Genomic DNA, 26,510 nt, shown 5'->3' with positions numbered 1-26,510 from the left:
AATGTAGCCGAATTAAGTCGGGTGATGCTGAGGGAATTAGATTAGGAAATGAGACACTTAAAGTAGTAAAGGAGTTCTGCTATTTGAGGAGCAAAATAACTGATGATGGTCGAAGTAGAGAGGATATAAAATGTAGACTGGCAATGGCAAGGAAAGCGTTTTTGAAGAAGAAAAATTTGTTAACATCGAGTATAGATTTAAATGTCAGGAAGTCGTTTCTGAAAGTATTTGTATGGAGTGTAGCCATGTATGGAAGTGAAACATGGGCGATAAATAGTTTAGAGAAGAAGAGAATAGAAGCTTTCTAAATGTGGTGCTACAGAAGAATGCTGAAGATTAGATGGGTAGATCACATAACTAATGAGGAGATATTGAATAGAATGTGGGGAAGAGGAGTTTGTGGCACAGCTTGACTAGAAGAAGGGATCGGTTGGTAGGACATGTTCTGAGACATCGAGGGATCACCAGTTTAGTATTGGAGGGAAGCGTGGAAGGTAAAAATCGTAGAGGGAGACCAAGAGATGAATACACTAAGCAGATTCAGAAGTAGGTACTGGGAGATTAAGAAGCTTGCACAGGATAGAGTAGCATGTGCAGCTGCATCAAACCAGTCTCAGGACTGAAGACCACAACAACAGTTCTGTTTTATCACAAATACCGAACGCAGCACCTACACAGACAACAGAAACGATGGGTAGTAAATGGAAGTGGCTCTGCGTGGTGCATTGACGTGCTTGGCTAGGCGAGTAGCTGGTGGGGGTACTGCTGGCTGGCAGAGTGGGGGAGAGCCACGGGCAGGTCTTGTGGGCATGTGAAGTACGCGCTCGCGAAACGGTATTTGCCCAGCCCTGACTTAGACCTTTCAGAGCACTGTCAAATTCTTGTCGCAGTATAATATCTCTCATCTCATCTTCATCTACGACCATTTCCCGATGTATAATATTTCCTTCAAGTTCATTTCTCTTGTATAGACCCTATATATACTCCTTCCACCTTTCACCTTTCGCTTCTTTGGTTAAATCAGGTCTTCCTTCTCAACTCTTGATATTCATGCTTCTGCTTCTATTTCCCCCAAAGTCCTGTTTAATTTTCTTGTAGGCAGTATCCATCTTTCCCATAGTGAAATCTGCATGTAAATCCTTACATTTGCTCTCTAACCATTCCTGCTTAGCCATTTTGCACTTCCTATCAATCTTATTTCTGAACATTTATATTCCCTTTCACCTGCTTCGTTTGCTGCATTTTTATATTTTCTCCTTTCATTGGTTAAATTTTATATCTCTTGTGTTATCCAAGGATTTCTACTAGGCTTTGTCTTTTCACCTATTTGATCCTCTGCTGCCTTCACTATATCATCTCTTAAAGCTGCCCATCTGTTTTCTACTGTATTCCTTTCCCCTGTTCCAGTCAACCATTGTTTGATAATCCCTTGAAACTCTCAGCAATCTCTGGTTCTTTCAACTCATGCATGTCATATCTCCTTAATTTCCTACCTTTTTCCAATTTTTTCTGTTCCAGTCTACAGTTCATAAGCAATTAATTATGGCCAGAGTCCATATCCGCCCCTGGAAATATCTTACATTTTAAAATCTGATTCCTGATGGTTAAATTATGCTCTGGGCAAAATTCTACCAGGTGGATTCCTCTTTCATTCCTTTCCCTCAGTCATATCCATTTGCTATTTTTCCTTCTCTTTTTTTTCCTACTATAAAATTCCAATCCTCCATCGCTATTACATATTCGCCTCTCTTAACTATCTGAATAATTTCTTTTATCTCATCATACATTTTGTCAATCTCTTCACCAACTACAGAGCTAGTTGACATATAAACTTGTACTTCTGTGGTAGGCGTGTGCTTCATGTCTATCTTGGCTATGATAATGCATTATCCCTACTGGATTTTGTATTTATAAACCTGTATTCACCTGACCAGAAGTCCTGTTCCTCCTGCCACCGAACTTTACTAATTCCCACTATATCTTACTTCAATCTATTCATTTCCCTTTTAAGTTTTCTAACCTACCTGCCCGATTAAGGCATTTTACATGACCTACTCCGATCTGTAGAACATCATCCTCCTGAATAGTCCCTGCCCGAAGATCAGACTTGGGTATTATTTTATCTCCAAAATATTTTATCCATTAGGACGCCATCATTATTTAACCATACTGCAGAGGTGTATGCCTTCAGGAAAAATTATGGCTATAGTTTCCCCTTGCTTTCAGCCATTCGCAATATGAGCACAACAAGGCCATTATGATTGATGTTACAAGGCCAGATCAGTCAATCGTCTGGACTGTTGCCCATACAAATGCTGGAAAGACTGCTGCCCCTCTTTAGGAACCAGAAGTTTTTCTAGCCTCTCAACAGATACCCCTCCATTGTTACAGCACATATTATACGGCTATCTGTATCGCTGAGGCATGCAAGCCACCCCATTGATACGATACAGTACGATATGGCATGATGACGATGCCCCCAGTGAACCATACCAGATGGTTACTACTAGCAATGATGTATTGACAAGTGTACACGTAAGTGATTACGTAAGGCCCTTCTTGACGACAGAAGCAGGGTAACAGGATTTCTGGAGCCCTTTCGGTATGAAATTAATTAAATTGATCAATTAATTGCCTCCTGATGACGTCATGGGTTTTCCTCCCCCCGTCATTTGCCCACCACTGCTCTGGGACGTCCTCTCCCCACCCTGCCCCTATCTTTCCTTCCTCTCCCCTCGCCACTCTCTCCTTCCCCACCCCTGGGAATGGTGGAAATTGAAATTTGAGCAGGGGTAGCTGCCATTGATGAAGAACTAGACAGTACTCCATTCAGTTTCGTCAATAATTGCTGGATGTGGAGTGGATCTTTTCGCTATTAGTCTAGCACTAGAGAGTTGTGCTCCAGCCAATCTAGCCAATAGCGGAGAATGGGTGGTAATAATAATAATACGACAGCAAGCTATCTCTGAAGTACAGGAGAGTAGCCTTCTGCCAATCTACAAGCGAATAACTGCTGCTTATGAGGAGGATAATTTTGCTGCTAGACTAACACTAACGAGTTGCTCCAGCCATTCTAGCCAATAGCTGTACGAGTATATGGGAACGAGGGGTGACAATGACAGGACAGCAGGCTATCACTGAAGTGCAGGGGAGTAGGCACCTGTCGATCTACAAGTAAATAGCTGGTGGGAGGAACATAAGGATAAGTAATAATGTAAGTGATTCACTGTCCCACTGCCCATTGTCATTACATTCCTCTGTCCCATATAGGCAGCGAAGGGCTGGCAGCAGCACAATCTGCCGCTCTTCAGCAGAATGACATTACAAATAAAAAGAGGAAACGATCCATATAAAAGGCGATAAAAAGGGGGACACAAGAACATAACAGGGGGAGACAATGGGGGTTAAAATAGACGCTGATAAGGAGACGTTACTTGTGGGACAGTTAAAAAGTTCATATAAAGATTAAAAATACAGTGGGTGATGTGTGAAGTACAAAAATACACTGAAGGCAGATGCACAAGTTAAAAGTTGACCACACTATTAAAACACACCAGAACGACGACACATTAAAAACCACTGCATGAGACAGAGCACACCTGGTGAAGAGCTAAAACTGTTGGGGGGTGGGGGGACCTGCCAAAGAAGGGGAGAAATGAGAGGACAGAAAAGAGGGGAGAGGAGGGGGCAGTGGGGGAGGTGGGGCTGGAGGGGTGGGATGGAAATAAAGAGGGTCAAGGAGCATGCCAAAGGCAAGATGGGTTGGGGGAGGGAGAGGGAAGGCAAGTCAGGAGGGAATGCAGAGATGCTAAGGGGTGCACTGGAGAGGGATGGGGTGTAGGAGGGAGAAAAAAACCGCTCAGGGGAAGAGAAAAGAAGCGGAGAGGAAGCCCCAAGGAGGGGAGGGGGAAGGTGGGATTACAGTCGGTAGCAGGGGTAGATTTCAGGAGACACAAGTGGGTGGGGAGGATCGAGTCTGTGGATGAAGTACAGGGTCAGATGTGTTTGAGGAGAAGTTGTGGGAAGGGGATGGGGTTATAGAGGATCTGTGTCGGGAACAGGAGGTGACTATGAGAAGTGAGGTGTAGTGCATGGTGTTTGAGGATTTGGAGGGCTCTATAGAGTCTGGGTGGGGCAGAAATACAGGCAATGTTGGCAAAACAAAGGATGGGATGGATCAAGGCTATGCAAGTGTGAAGGATGGTGGGATGATGCAATCCCCATGTCCGACCAGACAGGAGTTTTTGGAGGTGGAGTCTATTGTGGGCTTTGTGTTGAATCGTAAGGAGATAGAGAATCCAGGTGAGGTGATGGTCGAGGTTGAGGCCAACGTATTTCAGGGTAGGAATGAGGTTTTAATATTTTTGTGGGATCTGAAATTTAAAAACCTCTCTCACACTGGCCTGATTTAACTTCACTGATCAGGATAGTAAAAAACATGCGTATATTAAGGGAATTTTCATCCACAAAGCAGGCTTATCACATTCGCACAGTTCAATACTGTTCTATCCTGATTAAATTGAGCTTAACTTAAATTCCATAAGGCAGTGAAGCAATTTCGAAGTCTCGGTGCGACGAAAATTGTTAGTCGATCTCCTGAAAACATTTGTAATAATTATTAACTTTCGGTGATCACATGGGGAAGACCGGAGAACTGCTGGTAAGACCGTGTTAACCCATTTATTGAAAGTAATAAACTGGATATCTTGAGCGTACATAATGGCAGGTTCGTCCAGTGTAAATCAGACGTTCCCCACTGATCCCGTGCAACAAAGCGTAGTAAGCAGACACTGTCAATAATAATAAGTTAAATAATACGTGAACACACTTACTTTAGTTTAGTTCATGTATTAAATTCCTTCTCATACAGAATCTCACCAAGATGGCGACTAGCTCAACAATACGTACATATACATCTTCGTTCTTTCATGGCTAATCGGCAAGATCTCAGTCATTCTTTTCATAAGACAAAACATAGATATCAGAGAAGCTATTCCATGGAGTAAATGCACGCTCCAAGGAATAATAGGGCTTGAAACTACTTTGCATTGCTAATCATCGTATATTAAAGTTTAGGAATCGGTAAGATAAGAAGAGATATTTCGAGATATGTACTGAGATATATAATTTATAAAATTTCTGAAAATATCGCGGAGAGACCACTGCAAGAGACATTACAAGGTGGATAGGACGACCATAAATGGTAAGGTAAAAATTGTGGAGCTGAAAGGAGGGGGTGGAACAACCTATTATGATTGCCTGGGTCTTGGAAGGGTTGGTACAAAGGAGCCACTGGTTGCACCAGGCAGTGAACTGATGAAGATGAGTTTGAAGGGTATGTTGGGACCGTTGAAGGGTAGGATAGAGGGCCATTAAGGCAGTACCATCAGGAAATTGGAGGAAGTGAACACAGGCATGAGGGGTTTGGGCATATTTGCAGTATACAGGAGATAGAGGAGAGGGGAAAGGACGGAGCCTTTGGGCATGCTCACAGTGGGGTAGAACGTACAGGAGTTGGTATTGTGAATAGTGACATAGGAAGGATGACAGGAAAGGAAGGAAGCAACGAGACAGACGAAACTGGAGTTTAAACGGGAACCTGGGGTTCCAGACATGGTCATAGGCGTTCTGGAGGTCAAGGGAAACAAAGATAGCAGAGCGATGGGAATTAAGTTGGAGGAAAAGATTACTGGAAAGGTTAAGTAGCTGGTCGTCAGCTGAGCAGGAGGTCCGGAAGCCACACTGGGTAAGGGGAAGGAGGTGGTGCCAATTAAGGTGGTGATGAATACATTGGCATGGACTCGAAGACATTACTGAACATGGAGGTGATGCAGGTGGGACGATAGGAAGAGGCGTCGGGGGGGGGGGGGGGGGATTTGTTGTGTGTAGGGAACAGCAGAATATGGGAAGTCTTCCACAGGTCAGGGCAAAAGCTGTCAGAGAGGATGACACTATACAAGATAGCAAGGACAGCCAGGAAGGAGGGGGATTCCTTGAGGTGGCGGTAGGTGACACCATCATGACCAAGGGCGGTTTTTGTTTTGGAGGGGAGTATTAGTCTGATGCCGTGTACTGTAATGGGAGCGTTTAAATCTAAGGGGGTAACAGATCTAAGTACTGAAAAATGGGGCGAGTGGCTAGATGGTGGTACTGGAGCGTTCAAGGATTGCGGGGAAAAGGAAGTAATCATAGTTAGGATCGTCAGGAATGGAGAAGCCCTCAGAGAGTTGGGAAGCAAAATGGTCAGCCTTACTGATGTTGTCAGCGAAGGGGCAATCACTGGGGAGAAGGGAGTAATGCTGGATGGGATGGTTGCCAGTAATGTGGTGGAAGCAAGACCCGTACTTGGAGGAGTTGACAGGGATGGTGGAGTTGAGTTGTGTACATGTCTGGCGCCAGTCCTGGCGTTTCTTTGATGTTGTGGATCTGTCGTAATTTCCAGTGGTGCAGAAGTGTATGCTGCTCACAGGTATGGAGGAAGGAACGGTGGAGCCTACAGGATTCACACAGTAGAAGGATGGCCTATGGAGAAAGAGTAGGGCAGCGAGGGAGGATAAGTTTGGTAGGAACATGGGCCTCCATGACGTCAGTGATGGTCTTCTGGGCGCAGATCGATACATGAGTTATCCAGCGAGATGGTAAAAGGTAAGTAGGTGGCTTTTGACTTGTGAGTCAACGGATTCCCTGTAGGCATCCCAGTCGGCTCGGTGGTAGTCGTGGACAGACTGCAGAGTGGCAGTACGCTGGGGGCCAGGAAGTGAACGATGGGCTGAGGAGATGGTAAGAAGCACCGAGAGGGGGTCGCTACCAATCGGATCAAGGACCAAGGAGGTTAGGGATGGGTGTGCTGTGGGAGATGGGCAAGGTCACTACGGACAGCAGCGAGGAACTGATGCCACTGCCGAAGGATGGCAGGGTCGCGGCTGTGGAAGTTGAGGTCTGCGGCAATCACACAAGTGGAGAAGGTGCGATCAACATGGGAGATGAATTCTTAAGAGAGAAGAGCTGTGGAACAGACATAGATACTGGCACAGGTGACGGTGAGGGAGGGAAAAGAGACGCTGAGGATGAGGTGTTAGGTCGGGTCACTGAGCAGTGGTCGTGGCTGTACAGGGATATGTTTGAGGTCGCCAATGCTGACCCCATCTTGCGCTAGGGGAAGGGGATTGTCTGTGCCGTGAAGGAGGTAGGGAAAGGTATGGACAACATGGAGGGAAGTGTCATTAAGGATGAAGGAGTCGACCTGGAGGGAGCGAATGTTTAGGTATAGGAAACAGATCTCCTGTTCCAACATTGTTTGGGAATAAAACACATACCTATTTACGAATCATAATTCGCATCCTAGCACATAGAAATATGGGAAATATATCGTATGATACTTTTATGAGTGTGGTGCTCATTATCTTGCCTGACCATGGCGCTTCAAGAAGAAAAAAAAATGTCCAGTCACCTCCAGTCTAGTCCAGCGCCATCTAGCGAGGGTATTGTGTACCTGAAGAGCTCGCCACCCGAGAAACTGCCTTAAGCCTTAACTTCCGATCGCCCGACCCCCTCGTGTCCACTCCAACCACTGACCATAGCACAATCCGGCACGCCTTGGACTGCCTGCAGTTTCACTCCTGATATAGACTCCTTAGTTTACAAAATTCAGAACAGGGAAATTGTTTTGTCAACATACCTCGAATTTTTTCATGCAAAATGTAGATTCCTCCCTTTTATGGTTCAAATGGCTCTGAGCACTATGAGACTTGACATCTGAAGTCATCAGTCCCGTAGGACTTACAAGGGAACCTCCCCATCGCACCCCCCTCAGATTTAGTTATAAGTTGGCACAGTGGATAGGCCTTGAAAAACTGAACAGAGATCAATCGAGGAAACAGGAAGAAGTTGTGTGGAACTATGAAAAAAATTAGTAAAATATACAAACTGAGTAGTCCATGCGAAGATAGGCAACATCAAGGTCAATGGGCGTCTAGGAGCGCCGTGGTCCCGCGGTTAGCGAGAGCAGCTACGGAACGAAAGGTCCTAGGTTCAAGTCTTCCCTCGAGTGAAAAGTTTAATTTTTTATTTTCAGTTTATGTAACAAACTCTTACGTTTTCATCACTTTTTTGGGAGTGATTATCACATCCACAAGAAAACCTAAATCGGGCAAGGTAGAAGAATCCTTTTACCCATTCGCTAAGTGTACAAGTTAAGTGGGTCGACAACATATTCGTGTCATGTGACGCACATGCTCTCACCAGTGTCGTATAGAATATATCAGATGTGTTTCCCTGTGGAGGAATCGGTTGACCTATGACCTTGCGATCAAATGTTTTCGGTTCCCATTGGAGAGGCACGTCCTTTCGTCAACTAATCGCTCGGTTTTGCGGTGCGGTCACATAACAGACACTTAACTTATTACAGTGAACAGAGACGCCAATGAACGAACGGACAGATCATAACTTTGTGAAAATAAAATTTTCAGTCGAGGGAAGACTTGAACCAAAGACCTCTCGTTCCACCGCCACTCACGCTAACCACGAGACCACGGCGCTCCTGAGCTCATGTTCTCCTAGACGTCGCATATCTTTCGCATGGACAAATCAGTTCGTTGTTGTTGTTGTGGTCTTCAGTCCTGAGACTGGTTTGATGCAACTCTCCATGCTACTCTATCCTATGCAAGCTTTTTCATCTCCCAGTACCTACTGCAACCTACATCCTTCTGAATCTGCTTAGTGTATTCATCTCTTGGTCTCCCTCTACGATTTTTACCCTCCACGCTGCCCTCCAATACTAAGTTGGTGATCCCTTGATGCCTCAGAACATGTCCTACCAACCGATCCCTTCTTCTGGTCAAGTTGTGCCACAAAACTTCTCTTCTCCCCAATCCTATTCAATACTTCCTCATTAGTTATGTGATCTACCCATCTAATCTTCAGCATTCTTCTGTAGCACCACATTTCGAAAGCTTCTATTCTCTTCTTGTCCAAACTATTTATCGTCCATGTTTCACTTCCATACATGGCTACACTCCATACGAATACTTTCAGAAATGACTTCCTGACACTTAAATCAATACTAGATGTTAACAAATTTCTCTTATTCAGAAACGCTTTCCTTGCCATTGCCAGCCTACATTTTATATCCTCTCTACTTCGACCATCATCAGTTATTTTGCTCCCCAAATAGCAAAACTCCTTTACTACTTTAAGTGTCTCATTTCCTAATCTAATTCCCTCAGCATCACCCGACTTAATTCGACTACATTCCATTATCCTTGTTTTGCTTTTGTTGATGTTCATCTTATATCCTCCTTTCAAGACACTGTCCATTCCATTCAACTGCTCTTCTAAGTCCTTTGCTGTCTCTGACAGAATTACAATGTCATCGGCGAACCTCAAAGTTTTTATTTCTTCTCCATGGATTTTAATACCTACTCCGAACTTTTCTTTTGTTTCCTTTACTGCTTGTTCAATATACAGATTGAACAACATCGGGGAGAGGCTACAACCCTGTCTTACTCCCTTCCCAACCACTGCTTCCCTTTCATGTCCCTCGACTCTTATAACTGCCATCTGGTTTCTGTACAAATTGTAAATAGCCTTTCGCTCCCTGTATTTTACCCCTGCCACCTTTAGAATTTGAAAGAGAGTATTCCAGTCAACATTGTCAAAAGCTTTCTCTAAGTCTACAAATGCTAGAAACGTAGGTTTGCCTTTCCTTAATCTTTCTTCTAAGATAAGTCGTAAGGTCAGTATTGCCTCACGTGTTCCAGTGTTTCTACGGAATCCAAACTGATCTTCCCCGAGGTTGGCTTCTACTAGTTTTTCCATTCGTCTGTAAAGAATTCGTGTTAGTATTTTGCAGCTGTGACTTATTAAGCTGATAGTTCGGTAATTTTCACATCTGTCAACACCTGTTTTCTTTGGGATTGGAATTATTATATTCTTCTTGAAGTCTGAGGGTATTTCGCCTGTTTCATACATCTTGCTCACCAGATGGTAGAGTTTTGTCAGGACTGGCTCTCCCACGGCCGTCAGTAGTTCCAATGGAATATTGTCTACTCCGGGGGCCTTGTTTCGACTCAGGTCTTTCAGTGCTCTGTCAAACTCTTCACGCAGTATTATATCTCCCCTTTCATCTTCATCTACCTCCTCTTCCATTTCCATAATATTGTCCTCAAGTACATCGCCCTTGTATAGACCCTCTATATACTCCTTCCACCTTTCTGCTTTCCCTTCTTTGCTTAGAACTGGGTTTCCATCTGAGCTCTTGATATTCATACAAGTCGTTCTCTTATCTCCAAAGGTCTCTTTAATTTTCTTGTAGGCGGTATCAATCTTACCCCTAGTGAGATAGGCCTCTACATCCTTACATTTGTCCTCTAGCCATCCCTCATTAGCCATTTTGCACTTCCTGTCGATCTCATTTTTGAGACGTTTGTATTCCTTTTTGCCTGTTTCACTTACTGCATTTTTATATTTTCTCCTTTCATCAATTAAATTAAATTAAATTAAATTAATCAGTTTGTATATTTTACTAATTTTTTTCATAGTTCCACACAACTTCATCCTGTTTTCTCGATTGATCTGTGTTCAGTTTTTCAAGGCCTATCCACTGTGCCAACTTATAACTAAATCTGAGGGGGGTGCCATGGGGAGGTTCCCTTGTTAGAACTATTTAAACCTAACTAATCTGAGGACACATGACACACATCCATGCCCGGGGCAGGATTCGAACCTGCGGCCGTAGCGGTCGCGCAGTTCCAGACTGAAGCGCCTAGAACCGCTCGGCCACTACGGCCGGCCCTCCCTTTTATACAAGTTAGTTTGGAAGATAGATGAAATGACCATACACACGTTTTCACATCGCTAAAGTATCGTTACTTACCATGAAAATCCTGTACAATACTATGGGATAAGCTACATTTCCTCAAAGTATTCTCTCACTAAGTAGAAGAATCTGTTCTTATCAACTTAATACCCGCCACGTCCTGCGTCACAGGACTAAAATATTAAAATCATTTTTGGTTCATGACGGAGTGCTAAGAACATGCTCTACCTTTGTCACAGACTGCCTCCGCACAGCGAACGCTCTTAATGTAAACAAATGTCCGTCACATATGAAGCCTCGCAATGTAACAACACAGAGAAGTTGTAAATATCAGGTTGATGCTATGTATCGCAGTATAAATTCGCCAATATAGCTAAATTTTTTACGATGATTACCTCTCCCTGTGTAAACGGGAGATTGAAATTTCGTTAAAAGATCTTGCTGCAAAGAAAAACCGTCTGAATACCGCTACGACTCTTGGATCGTATCCGTGGTACTCTGCCCTCGCTTTCACCCGCCCGACGGCACGTCATTGACATCAAACTGATAGGCTAATTAATGAAATTGATCGTGAGCGTCCCTTTGAATTGGGAGTAATTTTTTTCCTGCAGCTGGATTTAACTCGCCAGGTAACCGTTACAAACGGTTCCGTGACGTCTCTGGGGGCTTCCGACAGGCTTAGTTGCCAGCTCCTCCGATAGCAAGATGGATGGTAACTGTCATCAAATAAATGAAGACACCCATCGCTGACTACCTCCCGTCTCTCGATTGTCTTGTCATTCTGTTGGAAGTAACTCACCTAGAACTGTGGTATACTGCTCTTGAACTAGTCCTGCTGAGAGCTGTCGTTCTACAGAGGCACTAGGATATTTCAATCTCTTCTCCACCCCTGCTGCGCCTCAACCACCGGTTTCCATGTGAACTGCTGCCACAGCTGCTATCTGTTCGCAAACCTCTGCCCACACACCACGGCCGACAACACACTCCTCGCTGTGCAAGAAAGCAGTTAATGATTCCAGACTCGCAAAATTTCTCCTATCCATCTCAGAAGGACTGGGCACTTAAATGTCGCTGGGGTAAATACCAGGATATTGAACAATATGTATCCCTCGCACAAGCCGAAACGTTCTGAGATGTGTTGTCGAAATATCCTAGAAAGGCTGACGCAGTAAGCAATAACAAAATACCTGTGTACTGACTGCCACATCCTAAACGTGTGCTAGTCTGCAGACCTAGGTTTCCCTCAGAATAAAGCCCTATAGAAGCGTTCCTATTGGCTCCCACCAAAATAGTGGGCAGGTGATTCGAGAACTCAAGAGGAAATCCCTGGAGGGAAGAAGATGTTCTCTTCGAGGAACGCTATTGAGAAACAACATTTGAAGATGACCGCAGAAGGGTTCTACTGCCACCAACGTACATTTCGCGTAAGGAGCCCAAGGATAAGACACGAGAAATTAGCACTCATGGGGAGGCATATGTGTTTTTCCCTCATTCTATTTGCGAGTGGAATAGGAAAGGGGATGACTAGTAATGGTACAGGGTACCCTCCGCCACACACAATATGATGACTTGAGAATTTAGCATATACAAATATACACATAAATGTAAATTTAGTCTACCTATTAAGATGTCAGTCCATGCATTTATAGGCGCAGAACACTCACGGAAGCATGTTGTCTCTTATTTATCGAAAAAACAAAAGACAGAACTTCTGCTGCTGATTGTCTCTCTGTAGGAAACCTTGATATTAGCTCTTAATTTTCTCATTACAGTCACCTGTCAACTCCCCTTTCGACAGAGTATCGATTTCCTGTGGTATTCTCACGAATCTTCAAGTCTTAGATATATAGCATTTAAATCAACCTGATTTCGATGTTAAGTGATGTCCCCCATTAAATTACAGACCCCTGCTAACTCTCTCGAAATAGCATCACGTTCCGATAACACTGTTCCATTAGTTACAAGGCTGACAGCTAGAGAGCTATCACAGAAAAACAGCACACTAGCGTACAGGAGGAAATTCACAAACATGCAGAGTATACGCGGACTGCACAAAGATATTCAGAAGCATAACATCTACCATTCACCGATATCAATATAAATATCAGTCTGTACATGTCCTAATCTCCTCTATCATATTCCTATGATTACCACGTTAGAAATACAGCAGTGTAATGGTGACCGAGCCTTTGTTGGCAGCACAGTTTCTCTCTCTCTCTCTCCTCGTTATTTTTGTAAAACAGTGTAAAACTACGATCTATAAAGACTTCGCTGACGTTATGTGGTAGAGAACTCCAGAAGATGTACTGCATCTCTCTCTCTTTTGATATAGTGTGGAACAAATACTATCTGCCTGTTGACATCGACCATATGTAGTGATCCCATTAAATATACACTATTGGTCCACAGGAGCAGGCGACCAGTGATCGAAGTTGCTTCCACAGACGTGTGTAAAGTTTTGTTTCCTGTACTGAAAGGAGACAATATCGACTATCAGTCACAAGGAGAGAGTTCTTGTGTTGTTGTTTCATAAGCAGTTTGATACATAGTTTTTGCTGTAACACATTGAAGCAGTGTATGACTACAGCTGTGTACACAGCCATACATTTAATTTTTCTACTACGACTTCGAGGTATGTGTCAGGTGCTAAACCACCATTAACACGTTTTGATCCATTGGCTCTCACAAAGGCTGGACATCGCATGCTGTAAAGTATACCGCTCCCACTGTACACAGATGGTTCAAATAAAAGGCAGATGGTGTTCCGTACTGAAAAAAATGTGGAAGACATCGCAACATATGAAAAGTGGAAGAGTGTACAGTATTGTGGAGCGTTTCGAAACAGCTGTCTGAGGGTGATGACTTCTACATTTAACCTCGTCTTCCACAGTGACGGTTTAGCAGAAGTCCTGATGTTCTGTTTTGAAGAGACCAAGAGCAATGATTCCTTATATTCTAGCCATTTATGCAATCACTGTATCGGTGCTGACCATTCCCAGAAGGTGTTGCTCCTACCAAGATTCTCTGCATCTCAAACAAGTGGTGTCAGTCAATCATTATGTGGTAATCAACAGCATACCAGCGCACGGATGGGACAGAAAAGACACCGTCGATATGAGACGTTATGCTGTAATAAGGAGTACAGTGGATAGCGTGATGAATTTTAGCAATTTTAAAAGTTTTCCCGTAATTTCAACGCCAACTAATGACACGGCAGCATGATTCCCAATTTCTGTATCACCGTTAACCACCCCTCCACCACTTTACAAGTACCATATACTAGACTGCGGATGCAAATAGAGCGCACTGCAGTACGTCCATTCATGGTTAATTCTCGGATATATGCACCAAAGTATACCAGACAGCGTCCTATATCGATGGAGTTAGGTTATCTACATACTTCTAGCACTTCGATCATAGTGCAGAATTTACGATAAGGATTGGACATCCTTCCCTCTGTCGATGGGAGTCACAAAGTATGCTCGAATTCATAGGGTAAAGGTGGAGATTGAAAGAGCTCCCCACAGTGTCTTTCACAAACACTCCCTGCAACACCGTCGTCGATTTAATTTGCAACTGACCAGAAGTAGGAGGGTATTATATCCGCCACATTGCACATCTCGTGAAGTAATAGAGCTAGGTGAGTCCATAACTTCTGTTCATCGAAGATCGTTCCACAGCAATCTTCCTCACGCTACCCATCCAATTGCACAAGATCTCTCCAGCTGCGTGCACGTTGAGGATGTTAGCACCCCTTATCGGTGTATAGTGGCTATGAGAGTGTTGTGGTGATATAACAGATAGTTAAGAAGAAACGTGTCGTTTATGCATGATGGAGCTCCAGACGGACGGAGTTTGAAGTATTTTACGTAAATCAAGCGTGCTATCAATTCTGATGTATTGTTCCAGTTCCTGGAGGCAGTACTAAGAAGGTACTGGCAAGAGAGAAATGATCATAGAACATAAAAACACGCACTCCGAAGGCTACACGGTTCTCCATTTAAACATGTTATAATGTTAAGACCATGTGGTTTCCGAAATATTAGTGACGCAGAATGCAACGCTTTTAATACTCGTATGCAGGACATATATGTCTAACATTTGACATACACCCACCCTGCAAGTTTTCTGTCCACCTCATCAAGGTGACAAACTCTAAGATAATAAAACTACTTCCTTCTACACCAAACAAAAACATAGATCCTTGTGTTATGTGCACAATATACTTTCTGGAGGAGCATAGCACCCAGAAATTAGGACATGTTCGCATCAGTCCTGTACAATCATCTCCAGCAATGGAAAACGCACCTTATGTGAAACAGAAAAATGCATAGCAGCGGCGTTTGACATGTCAGATTATACACGATGCTGCACTAACTCCATAAAGAGGACAACTGTCAAGCAAATGAAAAAGCATGCTATAAGGCTAGAGCTGTGCGGTTTCTGACCTATTTATTAGCCATGTGCAATGCACCATTGTTAGTATTCCAGTGTAATAAATATATTTCCATCGCATAACATACATTCTCGCTGCAAGTTTCTCTCCGATAAACCGTGAAGACAAAATGTAAGGTAATAAAACAAGTACCTTGCACACCAAAGAAATCATCGATCCTTTGTAACACAAACACTATATAGGTTCCAGAGTTTTGTGAAGCCTGCTTTTTACAAAGATCAAATCCGATTACGGTTCGGAAATTATGATGTGTCCACAAGGTATCTTATAAAATGATCGTCGGTAACTGAAAATGCATACAAAGAAACAATGACATCTTATGAGGAAATGAATAGCACGATCAGTAGCCGGAGGAGATGTAACTGTATTATCGCAGTTTACCTCCGCCCCTGGTAACCTTCCTCTTGCCCAGAGAAGTCACGGTCCGATGTTGGGTTGTATTGCTCACGTGTGGGATAATATGGCTGTTTCACCTTGACACCACGTCTCTAGAATGTCTTCTCTTCCCAATATTGAGGTGTGTATATGTAGCATCAGTCCACACTCCTCCAGAGCACGCAATTTTATTGATTTCGGTCAGTACTCATTTCAAGGCATTTTTTTCTCTAATTTGAGGTATTCTCAGGCAATTTCCGTAGTTTTGCTAGGTTTTCGCGATTTTACATATTTCATCGCATTTCCCTCAATTTTGCGTATTTCACATCAATTTTTCGTGATTATACCAAGTTTTCCTCGAATTTTACCGACTTCTCGTCATTTTTCAAACTTTTTCGGCAGCTGTCAATATGCATATGATCATATTGCTGACATACCAATGTGTTGTTTGATTTTCTACAAGAATTTTATGCGTCTTATACACCAACTTGCTAAAAAACCTTAAGACTTCCCCTCTTCCCGATAATCCACATGCAAGCACTTTGGATAAGACGTTCATGAAACCTATAGTAACAGTTGCTTCGTACCTATTTGTGATTCAACAAGTGGTGCAGATGATAGATATATAGAAAACTCGAAGTCTGGAAAACAGTTCCATGTACTGCTTTGGCCCATCAGAGAGCCAGTCTGGAGACTCATGCAGTGTTGCATCTGATGGAAACTCAAAGTCTGGAAACAATTCTACATGTTCGATTGACCTCCACACCATTGTCTAGGCATCTGAAATAGAGAGTTGACATGTGTGATTTCTGTTGCTGCTCAGATTTTCTTCCATAAGTATACGCTCTTATTGCTTACCAAACGTGCTTTGTTATTTCTGTTTATACCTTCCAACTCTAATACGTACCCAAAGCCCAGTCAGGACAACTACAACCTATAGATTTTTGGTATTTATTTATATTACCCCAGCAATAAGTTATTCGTTAGTTTACAGTGTGTCAACTGCAAGAAGCACCTACTATGCCTACAGAGTGCGCCACCCTGGCAGCATGATTTGTAGACGAACAGCTAGCAAGCTATGCGTCTGAACCACAACCTTCCACCGCTGATAGTTCTACACACATACACATATAGACTCTGCACGCATATTACAATTCCTGAAGTCCCGATTTCAATCACTTGTACGTTATTTTCAACAGTGCTACAGCTCTGCAAATAGCGAAATACTCTTCGCAAAACGGTCCTGAAATGTGTGTAAGCACATTTAAATTCATCCTGCTAAAGAGCATAACATGACCCAGAGGGTTAAAATTCCTTCATCCACATGGAAGAATTTGTCGACTGGGCTACCCTCAATACATATTGGGCAGTTGGAAGCTCTCGTTGCTTTTAATTTTAAAAACCAACAGCCTCAGTTGCATAGTTTACCTAGATTTACCTAGGTTTCAGTTGGGATAACCCAACCTTCTTCAGAATAAAAGTAACTACCGTCTGCCCATAGTGGACATCGTCAAGCTAAAACTACAAATCCATAAATTATCGTCAGACCGTAAAAACTTATCTGAAACTTCCTCGGCCCCACTTCGCGACCGCGATGCGGCAGCCACGAGTGCTGTTGTTGAAAATATTTAAGCTCTCATTGCCCCTATTCTGTGCAATCTCGCTGCCCTCCGCCACTGCCGTCGTCATCTGTCTGCCGCCCGCAACTTGCCGTTTCGGGATCTGCTGCTGGCTGCCCACTGCCACTGCCCGCCGTCGCCGTGGTGTTTATTGTCTTCGTCTCGGTCTTGGTCTTCATCTTCGTCTGCTGTGTCGTCTCCCCACTCACCGTTTTCGTTTCCTATCTCGGCGACACTCGTCGCCAGTAGGCTCATCTCCATCTAAACATGGACACCCCAACTACCACCATTATCAACACCTCCCTTCACCTGCCCCCACCATCACTCCATGGAGTTCCTCCTGTGGCCCCCTTCCTTATGCCCACCTTCCCCTCTACTGATTCCTCCTCTTCCATCTCCTCCCCCATATTGTATTCCCACGTATACCAGTCCACTCCCACTCCCACTTCCGCTCACTCTGCTGCCCCTACCACCTATAATCAAGAGTTTCCTCCTCCCCACTCACCCTACAACCCCAGCACATCCTCCACCCACCCAGGTCATAGCCCACCTAGCCAAAGTAGCTACTCAAATGATTCACTGACATTACCTCATGTTGGCACCTCTGCACCCCAAGTAGGGCCTGCCTTCCATCATCTTCCACTCCATCCCATCCCTAATTCTTCTTCCCAGGCCACCCTCACCAAAAAAAACCCTAAATGACCTAGTGTTGACTCCTGCCCTCTCCACCAAAAATCCAGTGTCCAACCCCAAACCTCCTGAGCCCCCTGGATACCACCCCTATTCTCGCATCCCAACCCCCCATCTTGCACATCTTCCTCCACTCCTGCCATAACTCCAAGTTCCTTGATGCCTGCACTCTCATCTTAGTAATTGTTAATACTTCCCCAATCCCCCCACTTCCCAACTCATTCCCCACAAGGGCTCCAACCTCAGAAAATCCCCCAATCCGTTTGTCCACACTGAACTGTTCAAAAAGATCTCCCATCTCACCTTTGGCCCTCATGCCACCCTTACACTCTTCCTTACCCCCTCCTCTCCCTGCCAGTTCCAACCCCCTCACCATCCTCTGACCCTAACTGCTGTGATCATGAAGCTCAGCCCCATGGTCATGACGGAATTGGACACCCCTGCTGCCCTCGAAAACTATTCCACCCACTGCATTTACAAAAACTCTGGATCCACCTTCCTCATGCATGTCTTTATGGAATTCCTTACTCACCCAGGAAGCCCTTATCTATAACTGCCGCCACCCTATTGACCCTAACTGCTCCCCTCCACAGTCCTACCAGTGCCAGAAGTGCCTGGTCTACAACAGTCAGCACTACAAAGCCTTTCATGTTCTCAAACAGTGTCCCAACCTTACCTCCTTCAGATAATACATGTTATGAAGCCCTCCCCACCTATTCCTCTGAATGTAAGACAAAAACCCCTCCCACTGAACCAGAGCTCACTGTCCCTCTTCATCACACTGACCAACCCATCCACCCTAACAATTCTGTCTGTCCACCCCCCTCAGCGAACAACATCATTCAGTTCCTCACAATCGTCCTTCAGAACAACCACCCCTTCCCATGCCCACACACCCTATAGCAGATATCCCTCGCCACCCATTCCAGTTTTCGACTGAACACCTACACCACCTACTCCCACAACCAAGTCCATCTTTACCTGCCCCGACATCCTCGTCTAAGCCTCTTCATCCCCTTCCTCTCTCTCTATCCTAGTGCGACGATAGTATCACTGCCTTTATCAAAACATCTGCTGCTTCCCTGTCAAAAAGCGTCTGTTCATGCATACCCTGTTCTAGCATCAGGTTGATGCCTTCATCGTCATCATCTTCAAGGGGGGAGGGGGATGGGATGGGGGGAGCGCACTCCGTTGGTGGTACTGTTGTGAACTAGATCAGATGGTCTCCAAACCCCAAAGTGAACACACAAAATAAATTTGGACTTCCCGCTGTTTTTGGATTTCCCAACAAAATTTCAATTTCCTGCTCTTTCCAGGGGTGGGAGAGGGGAGGGGAGGGATGGAGATTTCCCAGGGCGTTGATGAGGGAAGGGGCACGCGATGATCGGTGTGTGTGTGTGTGGTTTGAGGTTTTCGGGCGCTAAACAGCGTGGTCATCAGCGCCCAGCGATGATCGGGAAAACCCATGATATCGTCAAGGGATGGGAGTAATTTATTCATTAACTTAATTACTTAATTATTTTGATATCAGTATTGTGCCAGAAACCTTGATGCTCTGCTACTGAAGGCCTGTGGTCTACCACAGAACCCAGCGTCTACATCGAGATCTACATCTACATACTGTAACCTCCCCACCGTAATTTGTAAAGAAAATGAAATGACAATACTTAATAGAAATAGGAGCCAAACGTAACCTCCCTAGCAATTAAATTTAATGACAATAAAAGTGAGAATCGCAATCTGACTTAAGTATAAGTTTTTCATAAAAAAATTAAAGTCCATTCAGTGACAAGAAAATTCAATTAAACCGAAATATCGGTCTTTGGCCCTGTGCAAAACAATCAGAATTAAAGTCTTACCTCAGAGTAAATGGATGTCACATTTCTGCTCTTGTTGTTGCGCACCGCTTGGAGGAACTGCATTGCAAATAATAATATTCTCTTTTTTTGTGATTTTACTAAAAATTTTCTTTTAAAGAAGTGGAGTGAAATGGGAAGTGCAACGAAATCTTTAGTTCAATAAAAATTAATTTTTTGAAAAAAAAAATGCTTTTGAAATAAAAATTATTATTGGGGACTTGTTGGAGAATAGTTACAATAAATAAAATTTTTCATTATCTAATGATTATATTAATTAACAGTATACCTTATTCACCATCTTGACCAGTGTTGCCGACCGCCTACATCACACAACCGCACTGGGCTGCCACTACTGACCGACCGCTCTGCATGACGACTATTAGCGTACTGCACTGCACGACTACTGACAGAGTACTGCTCTCAACTAGACGGAGCTACAGACTCGCAACGACTACTTGACCGACTCGCAACGACTGACTGACAGACTGAGAACCGCTCGCAACACTCGCGCGGTCAAGCGCATACTCTCTGGTCACAGATGCTACAATGCCTCGCCATCGCTGCTATGTTACATACGTGTTTCATAACCCTCCACTGGGGGGGCAAAAATTTGGCAGCGATGGTGAGTCATTTGGACTTGCCAATCGCGGCAAAATTTTTAATTAACTAATAAACTTCTACAATTTACAGAATAATTAGATGTAGTACATAAAGTAAATGTTGTGCACACGCACTAAGTACAAGATATATCAGACAAAGACAAAATGTGAGTACAAAACATAGTAGCAAATCAGAAAAATGTATATACAAATTATTTGACAGATAACAAAGTGCAGAGGCACTGAAAAAATTCATTGGCATATTCAGAACAAATAAACAGACTGGCAAAAAATATTATGTTGACAAGTGACATGAGTGCACATGCACTGCAGTTGAGAACATATCAGTAATTGATGAAATGTATGTACAATTAGTAACAAATGGCATAAGTGCATTCGCATTAAAGTATTGAATATACAGAATAGTAGAAAACATATTGAAAAATGAGATATTTGTACAGGCACTTAAGTTCAATAGAAAACATATTAACACCTAACATAAGTGCACATGCACTGTAGTTCAGAAGATATCATTAGAATAAAAAAATGTATATACAATATAAAAGACAAGAGTGTACATATACTGTACTTCAGAACAAATCAAAAAAATGTCTTTAGCATTTTCGCAATAAATAAACATAATGGTAAAAAATCATGTCGAAAGTGCACACGCACTGAAAAAATGTCTTTAGCATTTTCACAACAAATAAACATAATGGCAAAAAAATCATGTCGACCAGTGCCATAAGGGTACTCGCACTGGAGTTCGAAAAATGTATAACCTATGAACATAAATGATGTTACCAAAAAAAAAATTTTTTTTTTTTTATGTGACAAGAATCAGGATAGGAAATGGAAGGATTGCATCATGGTTGTAGCACTTTAGATTGCACACAGCTGTTCTGAAAGTCCATATCTTTCCACAGTAGTACAACACCAAGTGACACAACTTGAAGTTCTTTTCCCATCAGAATTTATCAGCGTAGCCAAGACACTGAACTGTCGTAGTAATGTTCCATGTTTTCATTTTGGCAGTACATTAGGTACACCAAACAGTGGGACCATAATAACGTCTTCATTGCTCACGGTGGTGGACAGCATGTCGTGTCAACACCACGCTCTTACAAGGCACACCAACGTAGAATTAGTGCAAAACCAAAGATAGTGCTCCATGATCACTAGGATAAACAGGACAAATGGACATTGCAATAATTCAGGGTAGTCAGCTTATGAGGTGAAGGACATCAAGTCACATAATATTGACAATTAGAGACTTAATTAGTTTGTGGCATTCATAGCCCAGTTATTGAACATTTCTGTACCAAGTATGTAGTATTACAGAAAAATGTTCATTAATTGTTTTACATGGAATCAGTAGCCTTCTTTTCCTGGTTACAAAGCATTATGAAATAATCGCATTCTTTTCAGTTACAGAGTGTAATTAAGAATCATTAACCTTCTCCTAATTACAGTTAATTAATAATTTGTCATTTCAATAATAATCATTAGCCTTTTCCTAATTACAGTTAATTAATCATTTGTCGTTAATTAATCATTTGTCTAATAACAGTTAATTAATCATTTGTCGTTAGTTAATCATTTGTCTAATTACAGTTAATTAATCATTTGTCGTTGATTAATCATTTGTCATTCCAATAGTAAGAATTATTAGTCTTCTCCTAATTACAAAGCATTATTAAACAGTACCATAGTTAATTAATTATGTGTCATTCCAATCTATTAAGAATCACTAGCTGGCATCATGGGTAATCGTATTACAATAAACAGTGGCGGTCCTTGGCCAGTTACAAAGTATATTTAGTATGACAGAATAATGTTCATCAGAAGTCTTAGTTGAAAAGGAGAGTCAATTATTGGCCTAGCATTAACATAATACATTGAGTGATACAAATTATTGGCACTCATTGGCCATTAACCAAAACATGAAAACTCAACATGGGAAAAAAAGGGCTAATTAATGGCATAATTAATAACAATTCTTCAAGTGACATTAATTATTGGCACTCAGTGGCCAGCAAGTATTGAATAGAATCATCATTCAGTATTATTCAGATTATTACGAAGTCATTATTGAAAATCAGTTAATTACAGTCATAGCATTAATAATCACAGGCATTATAAGTAGTCTCATTACAATAAACAGTGTTTCTCCTTCAGTAGTATTCAGATCATTACAAAGTCATTATTAAAATCAGTTAATTAGTCATAGCATTAGTAATCATAGGCATTATAAGTAGTCTCATTACAATAAACAGTGTTTCTCCTTCAGTAGTATTCAGATCATTACAAAGTCATTATTAAAATCAGTTAATTACAGTCAAAGCATTAATAATCACAGGCATTATAAGTAGTCTCATTACAATAAACAGTGGCAGTTATTAGCTAGTGACAAAGCATTATTTTATATATATATACCTTCTCCCCTTTTTTTTTGTCTCATTAAGAAGTCATTACTCAAGTGACATACTATTCAGAGCTAATCAGTATTATTCAGTATTTTCTCAAACTGGTATCACTATTTGGTTTTTTTTTTTTTTGTTTGTTAGCAATGCATTGCATTGGGATCGATAATTAATTGCTGAGACATAACACTATTTGCTTTTGACCTATTGCTGCAAACGAGGATAGGTAACGTCATTCGTCATGAGTCAGCTGTACCAAGGTTATGTAACAAGGCAGTATATGTGATCACATTTATAAATGATAGACAAAAATGGGTAAAATATAAAAATGCAAGTACTAGAACAGGTATAATAAGTAACAGGTTTAGTAAGTATCATGAAAAGCTTCTCCTGGAAAAAATACAAAATGGATTATTGACCTGAAAGAAGAAACGCACACTATGCTGAAAAGTAGTGAACTTCGAATTAACAGGTAGTGAAATGTGTATAAAAATGTGTTCCATAGCTGTCCTTTCCAAAACTTTCCGTCATCCTACTATGCAATATAACACCTGCTGTCAAAGCAAACTGCAACAAATACTTAAATAACTACATAACATAAATACATAACTTCAACATTATCCTCATCTGTAAAGAAAACTTCATTATTCATATCATCATAACTTCACTATTATCATCACCTGTAAAGAAAAACTTCATTATTCATAATACCATATCCTTCATAATTATTCATCAGCATTCATTATCATCTGCAAAAAATCACTTCATTACTCATTATACAACTATTCCTTATCTCTAGCATATTTCATCACTAAAACTAAGATGTGTAGTTCAGTCTGACAGCCTGCATCAATCACCTTGTATTCTGAAAGAAAAATTAGTTAAGACTGCTATTCTACGATGAGTATAGTATATTCTTGTTAATGCTTGTTAATCCTGATCCATTTACTCTTCCTCATAAAGTTATTGCATCTCCTTTCGTTTATTCCGTAGGTGAAATTCCCATTTCTGTTGAATTTATCTCTTACACGCATCATTTCTTTCTGAAATTGATGAACAAAGATTAATGTCTTGCATTTAAATCCTATACCCACTAAATAATGACTGGTTTATGGTGACACAATTAACCATACAGCATAACATGACAGAAAACGTAATATGTCAAAGACATTGACAGTGTTCAGATGCAAAAATGTACACAGAATAATACGATGCAGCAGCAAAAAATGTAAAACAGTCACGATCTTGAGATGTCATAAAGCAAAAAATGTCAAAGTCAACTGGTGTGTGTTATATCCTAACTATTTCACAGTGCATATAAACAAAACTGGAATACAATCATACATAAAAAGACAAATGTGACGTTCGTTGTGTTCAGCTTGTATGTAGTGTAGTTAATAGAGGCGAGAATTAAAGACTTTAATGAAAAAAAATGTAATGAAATTAACATGTCATTAGCTAACATTGCATAATTAGTCATAAAATACGTAAGTGTGTCTGAAAAAATATGCACGGTCTGATGTGTAACGACAAGAAAAGTGACCTGCTAACCTTACCTTGCCGGGCACTTGCCAAGAAAAAATACGATAATCATCAGTAATTAGTCAGGTGAAATAATTGCGTTAGTAAATGGCATCATAGTGTGTTGAATCATACAGTGGTTTCACTCAATAAACGGTTTAATGTTTGATATATGGTGATTGCCTTTCGATTTTCTAGTTCTCAAAGTTTCGACATGTACAACATTGGGGTGAGGGATGCTGCGAATCCGATATGGACCTGCGTATAGAAGTTCAAATTTACTGCACTTACCTTTTAATTTGCTGGATAAATAGTGTGTACGTACTAGTATCTTCTGTCCAACGTGAAAGACGCGGCGTGTACAAACCTGTTTTTGCTGTCTTCTCCGGCGCTCTGCGGCACGTTTGATGTTGTTCAGCGCAATGTCAATTATTTCGTGGTGTCGTAATCGACGAGATGTAGGAAATGTTATTAATTCTTTAATTTTGTTGGGTGGTTCAGCATTTTTCAGTATAACAGACGGAGATAGCATAGTGGATTCATTTGGAATGGAATCAATTACATCTTGGAATGAGAATATGTGTGTGTCCCAATCAATATGTCTTTTGTGGCAGTACATTCGGCACAGCTTACCAATTTCTTTCATTAATCGTTCACAGGGGTTCGAAGAAGCGTGGTACTTGGATATATAGATCGGAGAAATGTTTCTGGCTCGTAACATGCGTGTCCATACGCTACTACGAAATTGAGATCCATTGTCAGAAATTACTTTCATTACATGCCCTACATGAGATACAAATGCTTTCGAAACAGTTTTAGCAGTAGCTTTGCGTAATGGAGTGAAAGTAACAATTTTGAAGTGAGCTCAACAGCGACAAAGATGTAGCAAAAACCTCTGTTAGTTCTCGGAATCGGACCAAAAATGTCTACAGCGGCCATGTGTCTTAATTTAACAGGTATAATGGGATATAATGGAGGAATATGTGAAGTGGTGTCTGATTTAGCTTTCTGGCAAATTTTACAAGACGCTAAAACTCGTCGTATACGTTTCTCCATGTTGGTAAAATAACAGTTCTGTCTCAGTATAAGAAAACATTTTCGTGCTCCGTAATGTGCGTAACTTAAATGAGTGTACCAAATTAATTTGTTAACCAGTTCGTCAGGAATGCATAATAACCAATTGTTGCTGTCAGGATGAGAGCGGCGAAACAGAATGTCATTGCGTACAGTGTAATGGTTTCTAATCGTAACATTATTCCTATCTTGCCAAAGGTGTTTAATTTCTTTCCACACGTTGTCTTTATTTTGCTCCTTTGCTATGTCCTGTAATGACAATGAAATAAAATTTTCAAATGCTACTAGTTGAATGTACATGACACTGAAATTTGCTTTGCAGAAGTTGGTTGCTACGTCTTGCTGATTGTTGCCGAGAGAACGCGATAGTGCGTCTGCTATAACATTTTGTGTGCCGGGAATGTGAACAATCGTAAAATTAAATTCCTGTAAATAAAGTTTCCATCTACTTAACCTGTCGTGAGTGAATTTAGCCGAAAGTAAGAATTGTATCGCTCTGTGGTCTGTGTAAACTGTAGTATGTCTGCCATAAAGAAAATGCCGAAATCTCGTAAAAGCCCATACAACACATAATGTTTCCAATTCTGTAACGGAATAATTTCGCTCAGCAGGTGACAAAATGCGACTTGCAAATGCGATGTTTTTAATTACTGTAGAGCCATCTTCTTCGATTTCCTGGAAAATGTGTACGCCTAAAGCGGTGTTGGAACTGTCAGTGGCAATGGAAAAATTTCTACTAAGATCCGGGTGCGATAAAAGTGGAGCATTCAACAAAGCATGTTTCAGGTTCACAAATTCAGAATGTGCTTGCTTATCCCAAGACCAAATACTGTTTTTACCTGTTAATTGGCATAGTCTAGGCGTGTCTAAAGCGGAGTGATGAATAAATTTACGAAAAAAGTTAATTAAGCCCAAAAAACTGCGTAATTGTTTCTTCGTCGTAGGAACGGTAATGTCACGTAGAGCTTGAAGTTTTTCCGGATCAGGTGCAATGCCTTCTGCTGAAATTACGTGTCCAAGAAATTTTATAGAAGTTTTGCCAAAGTGCGATTTACTGAGATTAACTGTAAGTCCTTGT

This window comes from Schistocerca piceifrons, chromosome 2, assembly GCF_021461385.2.
Source record: "Schistocerca piceifrons isolate TAMUIC-IGC-003096 chromosome 2, iqSchPice1.1, whole genome shotgun sequence".
NCBI classification, from domain to species: Eukaryota; Metazoa; Arthropoda; class Insecta; order Orthoptera; family Acrididae; genus Schistocerca; species Schistocerca piceifrons.
The sequence above is the reverse complement of the archived record's forward strand: the minus strand, read 5'-3'. Positions refer to the sequence as shown.